The sequence below is a fragment of the Aquarana catesbeiana genome, linkage group LG01 (genome assembly GCF_042186555.1).
Source record: "Aquarana catesbeiana isolate 2022-GZ linkage group LG01, ASM4218655v1, whole genome shotgun sequence".
Classification (NCBI taxonomy): Eukaryota; Metazoa; Chordata; class Amphibia; order Anura; family Ranidae; genus Aquarana; species Aquarana catesbeiana.
This window is the reverse complement of record NC_133324.1, coordinates 830089575-830106990: the sequence shown is the minus strand read 5'-3', so window position 1 is coordinate 830106990 and position 17416 is coordinate 830089575.

Sequence of the window (17416 nt, the reverse complement as noted above, 5' to 3'; positions counted from 1 at the left end):
TCGGAGGCGCTGCCCATTCATTTCAATGGGCAGGGCATTTTGGGAGCTCTAAATACAGAGCTCTCAAACCACCCCAAGGATGCTGTTTGCAGGACTTTTTGGAACATCCCGCAAGCGCACCACCCCAGTGTGAAAGGTCACAATTAAATGAATGTAAGGCCGTTTTCAGGCATTTAGCAGAGGCTAAAGTGCTTCTAGTGCTAAAGTGCCTGAAAACCGCCCCAGTGTGGAAGGGGTCTTAGTGAACTGAAAAATCAAACCCAGATAACAGCCTGGCTTCAATCTTGCTGAGTCTCTGTTCTGCAATAAGCCTGCAGTTAATGAAAATCAAAAAAGTCAATATTCCTTCCTCAGCTTGACAGAACAGCATGTAGGATTTTTAGAAGGAGAGGTCAGCAATAGCAAACTCCATATTTCTCTGACCCTTAATGGCTAATGATGGCCCAACTCACATTGGACAGGGGCGTGGCTTAGCCCGTAAGTCAGCCAAAAGTATGAGGGGAAACCAAATTAGAGAGGAGTACTGTGGGAAATTTTCAACCTGCTCTTTGTTTGGACTTGAAAAACTTTTAAAGTATAAAATGACTGGGAAAGTCACTTTATTGATCTTCTTTCATCCTTCCTCCAAAGTGCTTCTTCTATCTTTGTTTCTGTTGGAGACTTTCCCTCACTTACGATTTCTAGTGAAACTGTCATTGGGACAGTAAGTGAGTAAAAACCTAACAGGGGTTCTAATCTTTTCCCACTTTATCCAATACTAAAAAAGTTTTTCCCGGACACATAGTTCATACCGCACGTACATCAAATTAACAGTCATAGTATATTTGTGGCCATACAACCTAAAGGCACTGGCTAAAACTAACGGCCACTGACAGACTTAGCCTAAATACTACTGACAGATGAACCTAGGTGAATTCTCATGTAAAATGCAGTGAAACAAGTCAGAAAATGAATAGTTGTCTGAGAACGTGTTCATGTTACAATGGTTTTCATTTGCTTCTTTTTAGCTGAACTCTGGGCAGATTTAAAAGACACATATTAAGAATGAATTAAACTCTGCTATATATATTTTTAATATGAGCCCACCGGAGGTTTATGCCATGATGTGCTAGTATGCACAGCATATTAGCAAATTATGGCAGACTTACCTGTCAAATTAAGCCCTCCAGTGATGTACTGCTCAGTCACTTGAATGGATGGACCACGATGACATCACTAGTCATGTGCTGTGCGTTTCATTACCGTTCGAAATTTAGACAAAATTTGCATTCTTCATTTGGATGTATCTGAATCTCCGAATTACAGCAGTGACGAATTTCAACTAATCCAGCCTAAATTAAAACAACACAACAAATTCATTTATATTCATTTGTTTCATTTGGATGACAGGAATGCAATAGTTTGGACCTTTTGTTAATGTTTGAGGCATCTGAAATAACATAACAACATAATGAATGATCTGAATTGATTTAAATTCATTAATTTTTAATCTAGTGAGTGTACCATGAATATTCTAATAAGATTCTTTTTGCATTGGGGTTGAACTTGAGAGACCATTTGTTTAATTTGTATGTGTGTGGCCCAACAAAGTCAGTAAGGAATTCGGAAATTAAATTCAACTTAAAGCGTTTGTTACCCCAACACTTCATATTCATGATATGTGCCTGCTGTACCATGTACTTGTATAAGAAAGTCTCCTGTTCTCTCTGTATTGCTTCCTTTTTGTGAAATCCCTGGTGTTTCTGCAAGTCCCTCTGCTTTCCTATAAAACTGACCACACTGACCAGGAGAGCACAGCGTGGTCAGTTCTCTTGCTATGCTGGGAACTCAGTATGCTCTCCTCCAATGATCAGACTTGTCCTGACATGCCTCCATTGCACAGCAATTCACTGGGAAGCCAAGCGTGCTGTTGCTTCTCGTCCCCCCAGCTCTCATGCAGCTGAGAACAGAGAGAATGTAATCATTTATAAAAAAAGGAAAAAAGGTATTTATAATGTATTTTTATATCTATACAAAAAATGTTTTGCCTTTCATTTTTATTTTAAACTGAATGGGTTGTTTTACAAGGTGATCGTTTACAATCACTTTAATAACATAACGGATGAATACGTATTAATTTGGATTCATTGTCTTTTGCTCTTGGCTACTCAGCCGATTCGTTTTGCATTAACATATTTCATTATTTCATAAAATATGCACTACATATGAAATGGAACTATATTGCAATAAATGCAGTAAGGTATAAAAGTGAAATAAAATGATTCCTACTTATTGTGTTTGGGTTGGATGGAGGTGGATCCATCAGAATCTCAGAATCATAACATAACAAATTAATCCAAAATTAATTCCGTTCCATTTGTTACTTTCAGATGCACCCAACTCCAGTCAACATCATCCAATCAACTCATTCTCTTTCTCTTTGTGGGTTGGACTAGCAGGGATGACTCAGAGTGCATAAACTAAATTAATTAATACGTTAAAGCAAATATAGCCAATCATCTGAAATAACAAGAGAATAACAGAACTTGTGAAAATACAAATCAATTTGAAACAACAAGTGTATACTCCCCCAAAATAATGAAAATTGTTCTAAAAAAAGAATCATTCTAGCATTACGATTATGACAAAATAATTTACTTAACAAATGAAATTGAAATTAAATATCATTTTCCATTGTGCACATCTCTAGACATGGCTTCCATGCATGTTCACAGGAGTCACTTCATCATGCCACTGAGCGGTGTCATAAATGTACTCTGTGCTATGCATGCATGGCTCAGTGTACATTACCACTGACAGGCAGGGAGAAGCATTTATAACAGAAGAGACTACTAAAAACCCTGCCTGTCAGCAAAAAGTGTTACTGAACCCACAGCAGTAAAATCAGTCTGTAGGTTGTAAAGGAAATTTGTAAATTCTGTATACAATTGTATTCTATTTTGTATGTTTGCCTATGTATTGCACACTGCACTCATTGTGCACACGGCACTAATAATGTTTTCATTACATATTTGCATTCTTTCGAGTCCTGATTAGAATTAGCCTGCCTATGTTACGCCCCTTGTTACCATAAACATATAATTGTAATATTAACCACTTAAAAGAGAAGTCCAGCCTCAGCTTTTTAGGCTGGGCTTCTCCTCTGGGTCACAGGAGTACAATTCGCTTTGCACTCCTGTGATCTGTTTTCAGCGGAGAGCAGTCTGAAGTCCGCTCTCCACTGACGTCACTGCCATCAGTCGAGGCAGCACGTCATCCTGACTTTCCAAGTCTGGATCCGCCAGCTGCCTTAATTAATGGCAGTCTCAGTGTCTCAGCGAGCCACTGAGACGGCCGCTACCCGCCCCTCCACAGCTCAGTGCTCCAGTGAGCGTGGAGAAGTAGAGAGGAGAGACGCTGACTGACAGGCAGCATCTCTCCTCTCTGGGATTTGTGAAAACTGAGCCATCGATGATGTTCGGTAGCTCGGTTCGCAGTGCAGAGACAGCCATACTTCTCTTTTAAACCCCCTTCCTAACTCGGCCAATTTTCAGCTTTCAGCATTCTCTCATTTTGAATGACAATTACTCAGTCATGCAACACTGTACCCATATGAAATGTTTGTTCTTTTATTTCACACAAATAGAGCTTTCTTTAGATGGTATTTAATCACCACTGGGTTTTTTATTTTTTTGTGCTACAAATGAAAAAAGACCGGAAATTTTGTAAAAAAATGCATTTTTCTTCATTTTGGTTATAACATTAGCAAAATAGTAATTGTTCCTTATACATTTTGACTAAAAGCTATACAGCTACATATTTTTTGGTAAAAATAACCCAAATAAGTATATATTATTTGGTATTTGTGAAAGTTACAGAGACTGCAAGCTATGGTGGCAATCATTGAAAATTGATCACACCTGATGTACTGACGGCCTATCTCATTTTTTGAAACACTAACAAGCAAGGAAAGTATAAATACAGTAAACATGGTTTACTAGCTGTTTTCTTAAAAAATCCTGACTCGGTTTGCGATCTTTGTCTCGCAAGGTTAGCAAGATTCAAGCCTCTGGGCTGTGCAGTACGGAATTTGGCCAGAGGTGCGGGGGGGGGCGGTGACGCACAGAGACACTTGGAGCAGCTCGGAGACACTCGGAAACACTCCATTCCCGAGTGTCTCCGAATGTCTCAGAGCAGCTCCGAGTGGTCTCCGAGTGTTCCAAGTGTCTCTGGTGCCCCCTACCTCTGGCCACATGCGGTTCTGCATAGAAAAGCAGCGGCTGTGGACCAAATTATCTGAGTTTCCATTGATTCCTATGGGGAAACTCACTTTGATATATGAATGCTTTGGATTACAAGCATTCCTCTGGAACGGATTATGTTCAGCATCCAAGGTACTACTGTACCCCCAAAATTACCCCTTTTTGGAAAGTAGATATTCCAAGGTCTTTAGTAAGAGGCATGGTGAGTTTTTTTGTTGTAAAAGTTGTAATTTTTTCCCACAATTCTTTGCAAAATTAAGATTTTTATTTTTTTTTTAAGAAAGTTATTTCTCACACGCTGTATAGGCATACTTACAGCTACACCCCAAAAACACATTCTGCTACTCCTCTTGAGTATGGTAATACCACATGTGTGAGACTTTTACACAGCCTAGCCACATAAAGAGGCCCAACATGCAAGTAGCACCTCCAGGGCTTCTAGGAGCATAAATTACACATATGATTTCCTGACAACCTATCACATTTTTTAAGGCCCTGGATCACCAGGACAATGAAAATGCCCACAAAATGACACCATTTGGAAAGCAAACACCCCAACATATATTCTATGAGGCATTATGAGTTTTTTGAACATGTCACTTTTTTCCAAGTTTTTGGAAAGTGTGGACAGAAAATGAAAACACATTTTTTTTACACAAAGTTGCCCATTTATAAGATATTTCTAACACATAGCATGTACATAGCAAAAAATTACACCCCAAAATACATTCTGCTACTCCTCCTGAGTTTGGCGATACCACATGTGTGATACTTTTACACAGCTTGGCCACATACAGAGGCCTAACATTCAGGGGGCACGGCCAGGTGCTCTAGGGACATAAAATTACAAATCAAATTTCCTGACTACCTATTACACTTTTGTGAGGCACTGTAGGGCACTGATAAGCATGGTAACGGCAGTGATGTGGCATATATGAGCACTGATGTGGCATAGGGGAGCACTGATGTGGCATGGATGAGCACGGATGAGGCATGGATGTGGCATGAAGGACCACGGATGAGGCCAGATGTGGCACAGATGAGGCACAGATGAGGCATGGCTGTGGCATGGATGAGGCATGGATGAGCACTGATGTGGCGGGGATAAGCACGGATGAAGCATTGATGTGGCACAGATGAGGCAGGGATGTGGCATGAATGAGGCACAGATGAGCACTGATGTAGCATGGATGAGGCATGGATGAGGCACAAATGAGCATGAATGAGTCACTGATGAGGCATGGATATGGCACAGATGGGCATAATTGAGGCACATATGGGCATGAATGAGGCACAGATGGGCATGAATGAGGCACAGATGGGTATGAATGAGGCACACATTGGCATGAATGAGGCACATATTGGCATGAATGAGGCACATATGGGCATGAATGAGGTACAGATGAGGCATGAATGAGGCACGTATGGGCATGAATGAGGCAAAGATGGGCATAAATGAGGCATGAATGAGGCACAAATGGGCATGAATGAGGCACAGATGGGCTAGAATGAGGCATGGATGAGGCAGGGGTGAGTGCTGCTGCAATCTCTCTTCTCTCCTCGCATGCTGTACTGATCAGTATGTACAGCGTGCGAGGAAAGAACTAAAACATGCAACGGTTTGTTGACAAGTGATCGCTCTATCATTGAGTCCGGTGAACCCGGCGAGCACAGACACTTCCATGTGCGCATCCCGGGAAGCGAGAGTCTGGGAGGACGTCATTGTACACCCTCCCAGAATTAGCCAACTGCGCTGTAGCTGTCATTAGGTAATGGCCCAGTCGGCAAGGGGTTAAGGTGATACCTACACTATCATGTGTATAAAAACCTTCAATTGCATCAAATAAAACAGAACAGTGCTCTTTGGAAAGATGCTGGGTGTATCTTTTTGTGTCTGTCCTCTACTGCAGTAGTTATTATTAATTTGGAACCACTAATCAATATGAGGATAGGAGTTTCCAGAACAAAATGCAGCAAAGTATGCCTATTATACTCACTGTAGAACCCAAGGGGTTAATCCTATGCTTTGTGTAAAAAGACTGTTTTATCCTGTCTTCTCTGATCCTTCCCTTCTTCCACTGCCTCCAATCTATCTGCTGATAGAACAGAGCCTTGGGGGCAAGCTGCACATGCTCAGTTTGGTGTGTATTGCTAGAGAGTTTTTTTTCTTGTAAGAGTGCACAGGGCCAATCAGCAGTGTCCAGACAGAGGGTCAGGGGTCCTGCAGCCTTATAGGACAATCAGGAGAGAATGACAACGCCTCCTACAAATGTTAACCAGAGACTGATAAAAGTCACAAGACTGCTATATACTGCTGATGGGAAAGGTATTTAGCAGTTTAAATCTACTAAAACAATTGCATTCTGGGTACTGTGGGAGACCAGATTTAGTCTATACAGGATCCTGGGTTTAGTAACACTTTAAAAATGAAATGAAAGTTTAATTATGCTTTACTGCAAATTGATATTTAATAATACATTTTAAGTATATATATATTTTTAAATGCAAACAGTGTAAGTATTTGAATGTGACTTAGTGTCAGCCTCTTCCAGTCCCTATGCAGCAGAGTGAGGTTGGGAGAGGCAGCACAAGCAGCCATTCAGTTGTGCTGAAGTGCTCATGTTCTATCATTAAGCAATTATATTGGATGAGAGAGTAAAGTAACAGAGGGATGACTAGTCCGCTACTTCTCCTTTCACTGTCCAGTCCCAGGCTGAAGGATGGACAACACCTGCAGTATAAGTGTTACTTAAGTGTAGCAATAAAAAAAACATGTCTCCTTCTTTGTACTGTGTAAGTCTGTGTAAATCTCATGACTGGACTGAAAGGAATACCATTCTTCTGGCAGGTAAAACAGGCCTCATGAATGTATTTCATCTGAGTATTTAGCTGTTTGCCTGGAGTTCATCCAACTGCTTCACAGCTGTAGGTAGCCAAAGCTGCTCACTGCCTGAACAAAAATAAAAAAGAAACTCTTTGTAACAAGCACTGAAAGTGAGTGGATCTTCTTGACCAGGGATTCAAAGGTTTACATTATTGGTGGACAGAGTTGGCTAAATTAGTGGGGGAAGGGATGGTTATAAAGTTAGGTTACAGCCTTCATATTAATTATAGCAACATGTTCTAACACAAGAATGTGCTGTTTATGCAGATATAAATTAAGGAATGTGTTCTGGCATTTCCTAGAAGGGATGCTTAATAAAATAATGACCATAATCATAATCACAGAATTACTTTTACACCCATTATTTTGTTTGGTGCTTTGCTACAAATTGTCCCCGGGAGAGTGATGCCTTTAGAAACTACTGTACTGCTATATAAATGTGCCCCTTTTGGAGCCATAGCACAGGCGATAATACTTTTTGAAGGATTATACGGAGTGAGAAAATACCATTTGCAGTTCTAGTAGACCTCATAGAAATGAATGTGCATAAAGCAGCTAAATTGTGAAATTTATTATTATTTGAAAGCACATTAAATCACGTCTTTATTCTTTAGCTCAGAAAACCATGAACATTATGCTGATGAGATCAGATCCACAGCTGGCAAATGACAGGAACAAACGCAAAGTATACTTGACAGATGGTATTGCTTTTCAAGTGGAATATTTCTGAAGGCTCAACAAACTCTATAATATGAATATTTTGAGAACTAAAAAAATAATAATATCCACTCAAAAATGAACTGCAGTGCTGTTTGTGCTCCCTTTTTATGGAGCATGTCCTAGCACTTTATTTTGCATGTGGCACAAAAAGAAATCACATAAGCTCCAGCCCGAGGCAAACAGTCAGCTTCATTTCCCTCAGCAGTTGGACACTGCCAAAACCCAATATTAATCACTTGAAAAGAATTACTTTTCAAATGTTCAAAGCAAAGACACAGTGATTACATTTGTATGTCAGTGATTTGACAAGCAATGCTGAGTACAGATGTACTGCAGTTAACATGACCAGGACATTACCAGGAAAGTCAGATGAGCTTCTCACTCCTGCTCCCTTATTCATGTTGTAAACAGTTTTTGTAACCGCAGCTGTTACATTCAGTTTGGTACATTTGATGTGCAAGCATTGATTCTGTACACTACATTTGGGGTGGTAGTAGTTGCTTATGACACTGTTAGTTGTAAGGGGTGTCTTTTTTTATGTATGTTAAAATCAATTCATAAAGTGATAATGGTATTTAGGAAACACTGGTATTGTGCTCTGAAAGTCTAGTTAATTGTTAAATAACCCATTGTAGCCACACTGGGGCAGCGCAGTGGCCAAGTGGTTAGCACCTCCGTCTAGCAGCACTAGGGTCATGGGGTCAAATCTCAACCAAAGCACTACTTGCACAGAGTTTGCATGTTCTCCCTGTGCCTTTGTGGGTTTCATTCCAGTTTCGTCCTACACTCCAAGACATGCTGGTGGTTTAATTGGCCCTAGTATGTGTATGTATGAATGTGAGTTAGCGACCTTAGACTGTAAGCTCCTTGAGGGCAGGGACTGATGTGAATGTACAGTATATATGTGAAGCGCTGCATAAATTGACATTGCTATATACTGTACGTACCAGTAATAAATAAATAATACCGCGCCAGATTTTCTCCATTCAGCTGTACATTGTCATGTGATCCTATGCTAGTCAACCTTCAATTCCAAGAACTACAGAGCGCAGGACTTTCAACCAGGGAACACACTTGGCTGCATTTTTGAAGGCTCAGATTGAGGGCTGTCCAAAAAAGAAGGATAACAGCAGCCTCTGGGATTTGGCAAGCAAGAGACCCTGCTGCACCAATGAATGCCAGAATAAGAATTAGAGCTGATCAGCAGGTACACTGTGTCCTCGAATGAGCTGTATTTAATTTCTACATGGTTTCCACAAAGAAACAGGCATTGGAAATTGCACTTTTTTAATAAACAGAAGTTACAAGGTGCTTATCAATGCCTGAATACTTTTATCAACTTGAGTAACACATCCATTCCTTGAAATTGAAGTGGACTGGAGATTAATTAATTCATTTGTGCATTTCAGTTTGAATGCTGGGTAAAAACAGCAAAAAAACAAAACTAAGGGACTTGTAAAATTCATTTAAAATAGTGTTTTATACAATAGTCAAAGAATTGCTTTATATTGTATTTCCACTTCTGCAGTCAAATTTGATAAAATCTTACTATATGTTATGAGCTCACATTCACACAGTATACTTAAAAAAAAAAAAAAAAAAGTATGTCTTACCTTTTTTAGATCTTTCTGAGTGGAAGATGTCATGACTGACTGCCCAGTTTTATTTAACAAGAAAGTAAAAAGTTCACATCCAACACAAATGAAATGGTAACCCTCACAGGGGTGTTCAGCATTCCACCTCAAATGCTATACAATAACACTCATGCTTCCTTTAGCCTCCTGACTCACTTGCAGCACCGCTGCTCTGGTCTTAGGCTTAGACCCTTGTCTGTTCCTTCAGGCCATCTTGCAGCATTACTGTGCTCAAGTACAACCTACCAGAAAATCCAAAATCTCTAACTCAATGTTCTGAAATGTTCATCCTAGAAACAGGGACTCTCAGTTGTCTCATTTTGAAAAAATGGAACTTCCTGAATGAAATTCAAAAGCTGGTAATAGTCCTATATTAATAATAAGTAAGAGAATGAACAGTTCAGCAGTGTACAATCAACCCCACCCTCAAACAGAGAGAGAGAGGACTGAAAAGATACCAAACATTTTTCTTTACCTTAACAGAGTGGTGCCATACATATCTCTTCCATATAGTTTAATGCTGCAAAAATAGCAGGCTAAGAGGGCCCTTTATACCCCTTCTACTTCCTACAGCATCTAATGGCGCTGAGGGAAGCATGGATGCCTTAAATCACCACTGCGCATGTGATGTCACGCCTAAGCGCAACACAAACACTGGCGCCATGTTGTGAAGTCTGCCCAGAGCAGGGAGTGGCTTCAGGCTGTACAGCTCTTAGCCACTCAGATCCACCCAAGCCCCAACAGAAATTAGGGTAAAGGGGAAGGATACTACTATGGGGGCAAGCTGAGTGGATGGCCAAATCACCCAGAAAGGACGGTCCTTAAAGGGGAATGATGGTGACGCCCTGGGCGTCCATATGGTCACCCATTTCCAAACAATGAACCTCATAAGCAACCAAAAGAATGCCATCTTAGTGGCCAGGCATGGGAAATACAACCCCAGCATATAAAATTAATTTAATATTCACATATGAGCCGGATGTCTATGGAACAAATCCCAAGACAAAAGACAGGATATATTAGAGGCAGGGAAATCTGACAGACAAATCAGTTCCATGCTTGAATGAGTTACAAAAAACTATTAAACAAAGATACACAATCATTATATCGTCTTATTGATAGGAAAAATTATCCTAAACGTGCACAGTCTTAAAATTCTCCTTCACAGAAGAAAGAAAAAATTAAATGGCTTAAAGGAAAGGTTTGTAGCTAATGGACTCTTTCAGTCCAGGATGTTTATAGCTGATAAGGTGTGAATCCATTTGGTTTCACGCTGTAATAAAAGTTTATCAACATCACCCCCTCGCTCATGTACAGGTGTATGTTCAAGGGCAAAGAATTTCATTTTAGATCATTTAAAGCTGTGGTAGAGCTCCAAATGTCACCAAATTGGAGTTTCCATTTTCTTTTTTGAGGCCAAAGACACATGGTCTAATAGATTATGCCGATGGATTGACAATAGGCATAAAACTTGGGCATGTATATTTCTCCATTAGGAAGCTTTATCTGACCAACATTCATCATATATCTGCAAAAATTGTATTTTACACACGACCCAGTACCCATGCATTTTCGAGCGTGCTGTGGAATTTTAGTGTTTAAATGACTATGGACAAGTTGATCCCTAAGAGACTGGGACCTTCTATATGTGATTTGAGGATAGGGACTAACATATTTAGAAAACACATCATCTGCTACTAGTAGATGTCAATATTTATGAATAATATCCTGGATCTTCCGATATTGCCCAGAGAAACGGGTTACTAAACAAGCTTTTTGATCTACTGTTTTGTTTTGTTTTTCCAAAAATTTGATTATCTCTATTCCTCAAATTGGCCCTATGAGAGGCCTTTTTCAGCCATGATCGACTATAGCCTCTTGCCAAGAGACGATTCTGTAAGGCTTTTGCTTCAGTCTCATAGTCTTCTTGTTGACCACAATTTCTTTTTAACCTAAAGTACTGGGTGTACGGTATGCTCAAAATTAAGGGTCTGGGGTGTGAACTCGTACAATGAAGTATCGTGTTGCCTGCTGAGGGCTTACAGAATAAAGAGGAGCCTATACTTCCATCATCATTGATACAAATCTGAATTACAAGAAAGCTAATGGTCCTCTGGTCATAGTTCATCGTGAATTTTAAATTGAAATCATTTAGTTTTAAGGCTTCCAGGAAAGAAAGTACTTCCTCCCTGGACCTTGTCCATATCACAAAAATATCATTGATGAATCTACGCCAAATGAGCACCTTGGTTAGGTTCTCCTGTAATTCCTCACATGAAAAAATATATCGCTCCCATCCCCCCAGGTACGGGTTGGCATATGATGGGGCACAATGTGGTTACTGTATGGTGATATCCTGATTTTTTATGTATAAATAAATTTGATATTTTTATATATCGGTTTGTTTTTGGTTTGTTCCTGGCACCCTAAAAATCCCATCATCCTCTTTCTATTCATGTACTTTAATATAGGGATGTGGTGTCGTTGACTATACAACATCCAGCAATTTACATTAATATTATTTCTTTCATGTGTTACATGCATGGGCTATGATTTCTTATGTTACATAGTTACATAGTTAGTCAGGTTGAAAAAAGTCTATCTTGTTCAAACGAAAAAAAAAAAATTATACAATCCCATATACACAATCCTTCACCCACAGTTGATCCAGAGGAAGGTGAAAAACCCCAGCAAAACATGCTCCAATTTGCTGCATCAGGGAAAAAAATTCCTTCCTGATTCCCTGAGAGGCAATCTGATTTTCCCTGCATCAACTTTAGCTATAAATGTTAGTACCCAGATATATTGTGTACATTTAGGAAAGAATCCAGGCCTATTTTAAAGCAATCTACTGAGCTGGCCAGAACCACCTCTGGAGGGAGCCTTTTTTTATTTGTTGATCATAACCCCCATTAATCTCCTCTTCTCAAGAGAGAATAAATCCAGTTCCTCTAATCTTCCCTCATAGCTAAGCTTCTCCATGCCTCTTATCAGTTTGGTTGCCCTTCTCTGCACTTTCTCCAGTTCCCCGATATCCTTTTTGAGAACTGGTGCCCAAAACTGAACTGCATATTCCAGATGAGGTCTTACTAATGATTTGTACAGGGGCAAAATGATATCTCACTCTCTGAAGTCCATACCTCTCTTAATACAACAAAGGGCTTTGCTTGCTTTGGAAACAGCAGCTTGGCATTGCATGCAATTTGTGAACTTATGATCTACCAGAACCCCCAGATCCTTCTCCACTATGGATTCCCCCAGTTGTACTCCCCCTAGTATGTATGATACATGCATAGTCTTAGCCCCCAAGTGCATAACTTTACATTTATCAACATTAAACCTCATTTGCCACTTAGTTGACCAATTAGACATTAGTGCATTGAGGTCAGCTTGTAAATTGGAGACATCCTGTAAGGACGTTATTCCACTGCATAGCTTGGTGTCATCTGCAAAGACAGAAATGGTACTTTTAATCCCAGACCCTATATCATTTATAAAGTTATTAAAAAGTAAGGATCCCAACACTGAACCTTGGGGTACACCACTGATAACCTTGCAAAAGAGAAGGGAAAGTGGGACTTTAAATGAGATAGATGACTTTGTGGAGGCAAAGTTGAAAAAAATTGTAAAATTATTTTATTAATAAAGAACGTTATAAAGAATATGGCAATATGATAACCACATATACATTCAGTGCAATAATTCATATAGACTCCACCCACACATAACATAAAGGTGTGGCATGGGTAAAAAGTTTGCATGAGTATGATATTGTCAAAGCAGTTCAAAAATACATTACATGGAGTAAATTGTATATATACATATGACATATAAACAGCACCAGCGACAGGAGTAGGGATGAGCTTCGAGTTCGAGTCGAACTCATGTTCGACTCGAACATTGGCTGTTCGCAAGTTCACCGAACAGCGAACAATTTGGGGTGTTCGCGGCAAATTCGAATGCCGCGGAACACCCTTTAAAAGTCTATGGGAGAAATCAAAAGTGCTAATTTTAAAGGCTAATATGCAAGTTATTGTCATAAAAAGTGTTTGGGGACCTGGGTCCTGCCCCAGGGGACATGGATCAATGCAAAAAAAAGTTTTAAAAACAGCCGTTTTTTCAGGAGCAGTGATTTTAATAATACTTAAAGTCAATCAATAAAAGTGTAATATCCCTTTAAATTTCGTACCTGGGGGGTGTCTATAGTGTGCCTGTAAAGGGGCGCATGTTTCCTGTGTTTAGAACAGTCTGACAGCAAAATGACATTTTGAAGGAAAAAACTCATTTAAAACTACCCGCGGCTATTGCATTGCCGACAATACACATAGAAGTTCATTGATAAAAACGGCATGGGAATTCCCCAAAGGGGAACCCCGAACCAAAATTAAAAAAAAAAAATGACGTGGGGGTCCCCCTAAATTCCATACCAGGCCCTTCAGGTCTGGGATGGATATTAAGGGGAACCCCGGCCAAAATTTAAAAAAAAAAATGACGTGGGGTTCCCCCTAAATTCCATACCAGACCCTTCAGGTCTGGTATGGATTTTAAGGGGAACCCCGCGCCAAAAAAAAAAAAAAAAACGGCGTGGGGTCCCCCCAAAAATCCATACCAGACCCTTATCCGAGCACGCAACCTGGCAGGCCGCAGGAAAAGAGGGGGGGACAAGAGTGCGGCCCCCCCTCCCTCCTGAACCGTACCAGGCCACATGCCCTCAACATTGGGAGGGTGCTTTGGGGTAGCCCCCCAAAACACCTTGTCCCCATGTTGATGAGGACAAGGGCCTCATCCTCACAACCCTGGCCGGTGGTTGTGAGGGTTTGCGGGCGGGGGGCTTATCGGAATCTGGAAGCCCCCTTTAACAAGGTGACCCCCAGATCCCGGCCCCCCCCCTGTGTGAAATGGTAAGGGGGTACATAAGTACCCCTACCATTTCACGAAAAAAGTGTCAAAAATGTTAAAAATGACAAGAGACAGTTTTTGACAATTCCTTTATTTAAATGCTTCTTCTTTCTTCTATCTTGCTTCATCTTCTGGTTCTTCTGGCTCTTCTGGTTCTTCTGGTTCTTCCTCCGGCGTTCTCGTCCAGCATCTCCTCCGCGGCGTCTTCTGTCTTCTTCTCCTCGGGCCGCTCCGCACCCATGGCATGGGGGGGAGGCTCCCGCTCTTCTCTTCTTCTTTTCTTCTTTTCTTCTCTTCTTCTCTTCTTCTTCATTTTCTTCTCCGGGCCGCTCCGCAATCCATGCTGGCATGGAGGGAGGCTCCCGCTGTGTGACGGCGCTCCTCGTCTGACAGTTCTTAAATAACGGAGGGGGGCGGGGCCACCCGGTGACCCCGCCCCCCTCTGACGCACGGTGACTTGACGGGACTTCCCTGTGGCATTCCCCGTGACGTCACAGGGAAGTCCCGTCAAGTCACCGTGCGTCAGAGGGGGGCGGGGTCACCGGGTGGCCCCGCCCCCCTCCGTTATTTAAGAACTGTCAGACGAGGAGCGCCGTCACACAGCGGGAGCCTCCCTCCATGCCAGCATGGATTGCGGAGCGGCCCGGAGAAGAAAATGAAGAAGAAGAGAAGAAGAGAAGAAGAGAAGAAGAGAAGAAAAGAAGAAAAGAAGAAGAGAAGAAGAGAAGAGCGGGAGCCTCCCCCCCATGCCATGGGTGCGGAGCGGCCCGAGGAGAAGAAGACAGAAGACGCCGCGGAGGAGATGCTGGACGAGAACGCCGGAGGAAGAACCAGAAGAACCAGAAGAACCAGAAGAGCCAGAAGAACCAGAAGATGAAGCAAGATAGAAGAAAGAAGAAGCATTTAAATAAAGGAATTGTCAAAAACTGTCTCTTGTCATTTTTAACATTTTTGACACTTTTTTCGTGAAATGGTAGGGGTACTTATGTACCCCCTTACCATTTCACACAGGGGGGGGGCCGGGATCTGGGGGTCACCTTGTTAAAGGGGGCTTCCAGATTCCGATAAGCCCCCCGCCCGCAGACCCCCACAACCACCGGCCAGGGTTGTGGGGATGAGGCCCTTGTCCTCATCAACATGGGGACAAGGTGTTTTGGGGGGCTACCCCAAAGCACCCTCCCAATGTTGAGGGCATGTGGCCTGGTACGGTTCAGGAGGGAGGGGGGGCCGCACTCTCGTCCCCCCCTCTTTTCCTGCGGCCTGCCAGGTTGCGTGCTCGGATAAGGGTCTGGTATGGATTTTTGGGGGGACCCCACGCCGTTTTTTTTTTTTTTTTTGGCGCGGGGTTCCCCTTAAAATCCATACCAGACCTGAAGGGTCTGGTATGGAATTTAGGGGGAACCCCACGTCATTTTTTTTTTTAATTTTGGCCGGGGTTCCCCTTAATATCCATACCAGACCTGAAGGGCCTGGTATGGAATTTAGGGGGACCCCCACGTTTTTTTTTTTTTTTTAATTTTGGTTCGGGGTTCCCCTTTGGGGAATTCCCATGCCGTTTTTATCAATGAACTTCTATGTGTATTGTCGGCAATGCAATAGCCGCGGGTAGTTTTAAATGAGTTTTTTCCTTCAAAATGTCATTTTGCTGTCAGACTGTTCTAAACACAGGAAACATGCGCCCCTTTACAGGCACACTATAGACACCCCCCAGGTACGAAATTTAAAGGGATATTACACTTTTATTGTTTGACTTTAAGCATTATTAAAATCACTGCTCCTGAAAAAACGGCCGTTTTTAAAACTTTTTTTTGCATTGATCCATGTCCCCTGGGGCAGGACCCAGGTCCCCAAACACTTTTTATGACAATAACTTGCATATAAGCCTTGAAAATTAGCACTTTTGATTATTCATGTTCGTGTCCCATAGACTTTAACGGTGTTCGCATGTTCGAACGAACTTTTTTCCTGTTCGCATGTTCTGGTGCGAACCGAACAGGGGGGTGTTCGGCTCATCCCTAGACAGGAGTATAAATGTAGGAAATAAAACCATGATAGATGAATAGATGAATGTCAGAATTAATAATCTGCTGCAGACCAAGATTCAATGTGTCCATTACAGACACAGGTCAGCATCACTTGTGTCCGAAGTGTTTCGTGTAGAGACACTCCTCAGGGGTAGATGCTAAAATATGTCTGCAGAGTGTAAAGAAAGAAATGATGACATTAGTCTAGTTCTAATTAATAATGTAGAAATAGGGCAAATTAGCCCGTCCTAAATACTCACATAGGGTCCAATACGGTAAAAAGCTGCGGCCATGTATTCAAAGTCCCAAGATAGTCTCCCCCCGGGGAACTGAGGTAATTGCAGCCGCGCACAGCAGGGCACATGCAACAAAACCTCCCAATGACCCAAGGCACAAAATGCTGGTGTATAAGTGGAAAGTTGCGGTAGCCTGTGAAGGCAACCTGAAGTGATCTGTAGAGGTGTAAAAAAGAATGTGAAAATGAGAATGAGAGAAAAAAAAAATGAATGTGATATAAAAGGGGGTGTATGTTGACTCAATATATGAGCTATGTGAGCATTGTTGATGTTGCATGAAAAGGTGAAAGATTGGGTGGTGAGAGCCAATGTTAAAACAAAAAACAGTGATAACAAAAAAGGAAAAAACATCAAACAAAAGTGACAGGCAATTGTGAATGACCTAGGGGGTGGCTTACATGTTGAAGCAAAGCTGGAAACAAAGGGAAGTGCTGGATGCGATGTGGTATCTGAGAGGTGTAACAGCAAGATTGTGACAGGGGAGGCAGCTTATATGTACCCCGCACACGTGCACGCCGGCTCTTACCAGTGTCACCCTAGCGTAATATAGGCAGGAAGGGGCTCCGGAGAAGGCGGTGGGCACCGCCCTCCGCAGAAGCCTATATTCACTGCCAGAACAGCTGGGATGGAAATCACATGCTCTGTGTGTTGGCGTCAATCATGACGCCACACGCAAGGCAGGATGCGTGGCGCCGATGCTCTGTAGGCATCCACCCGC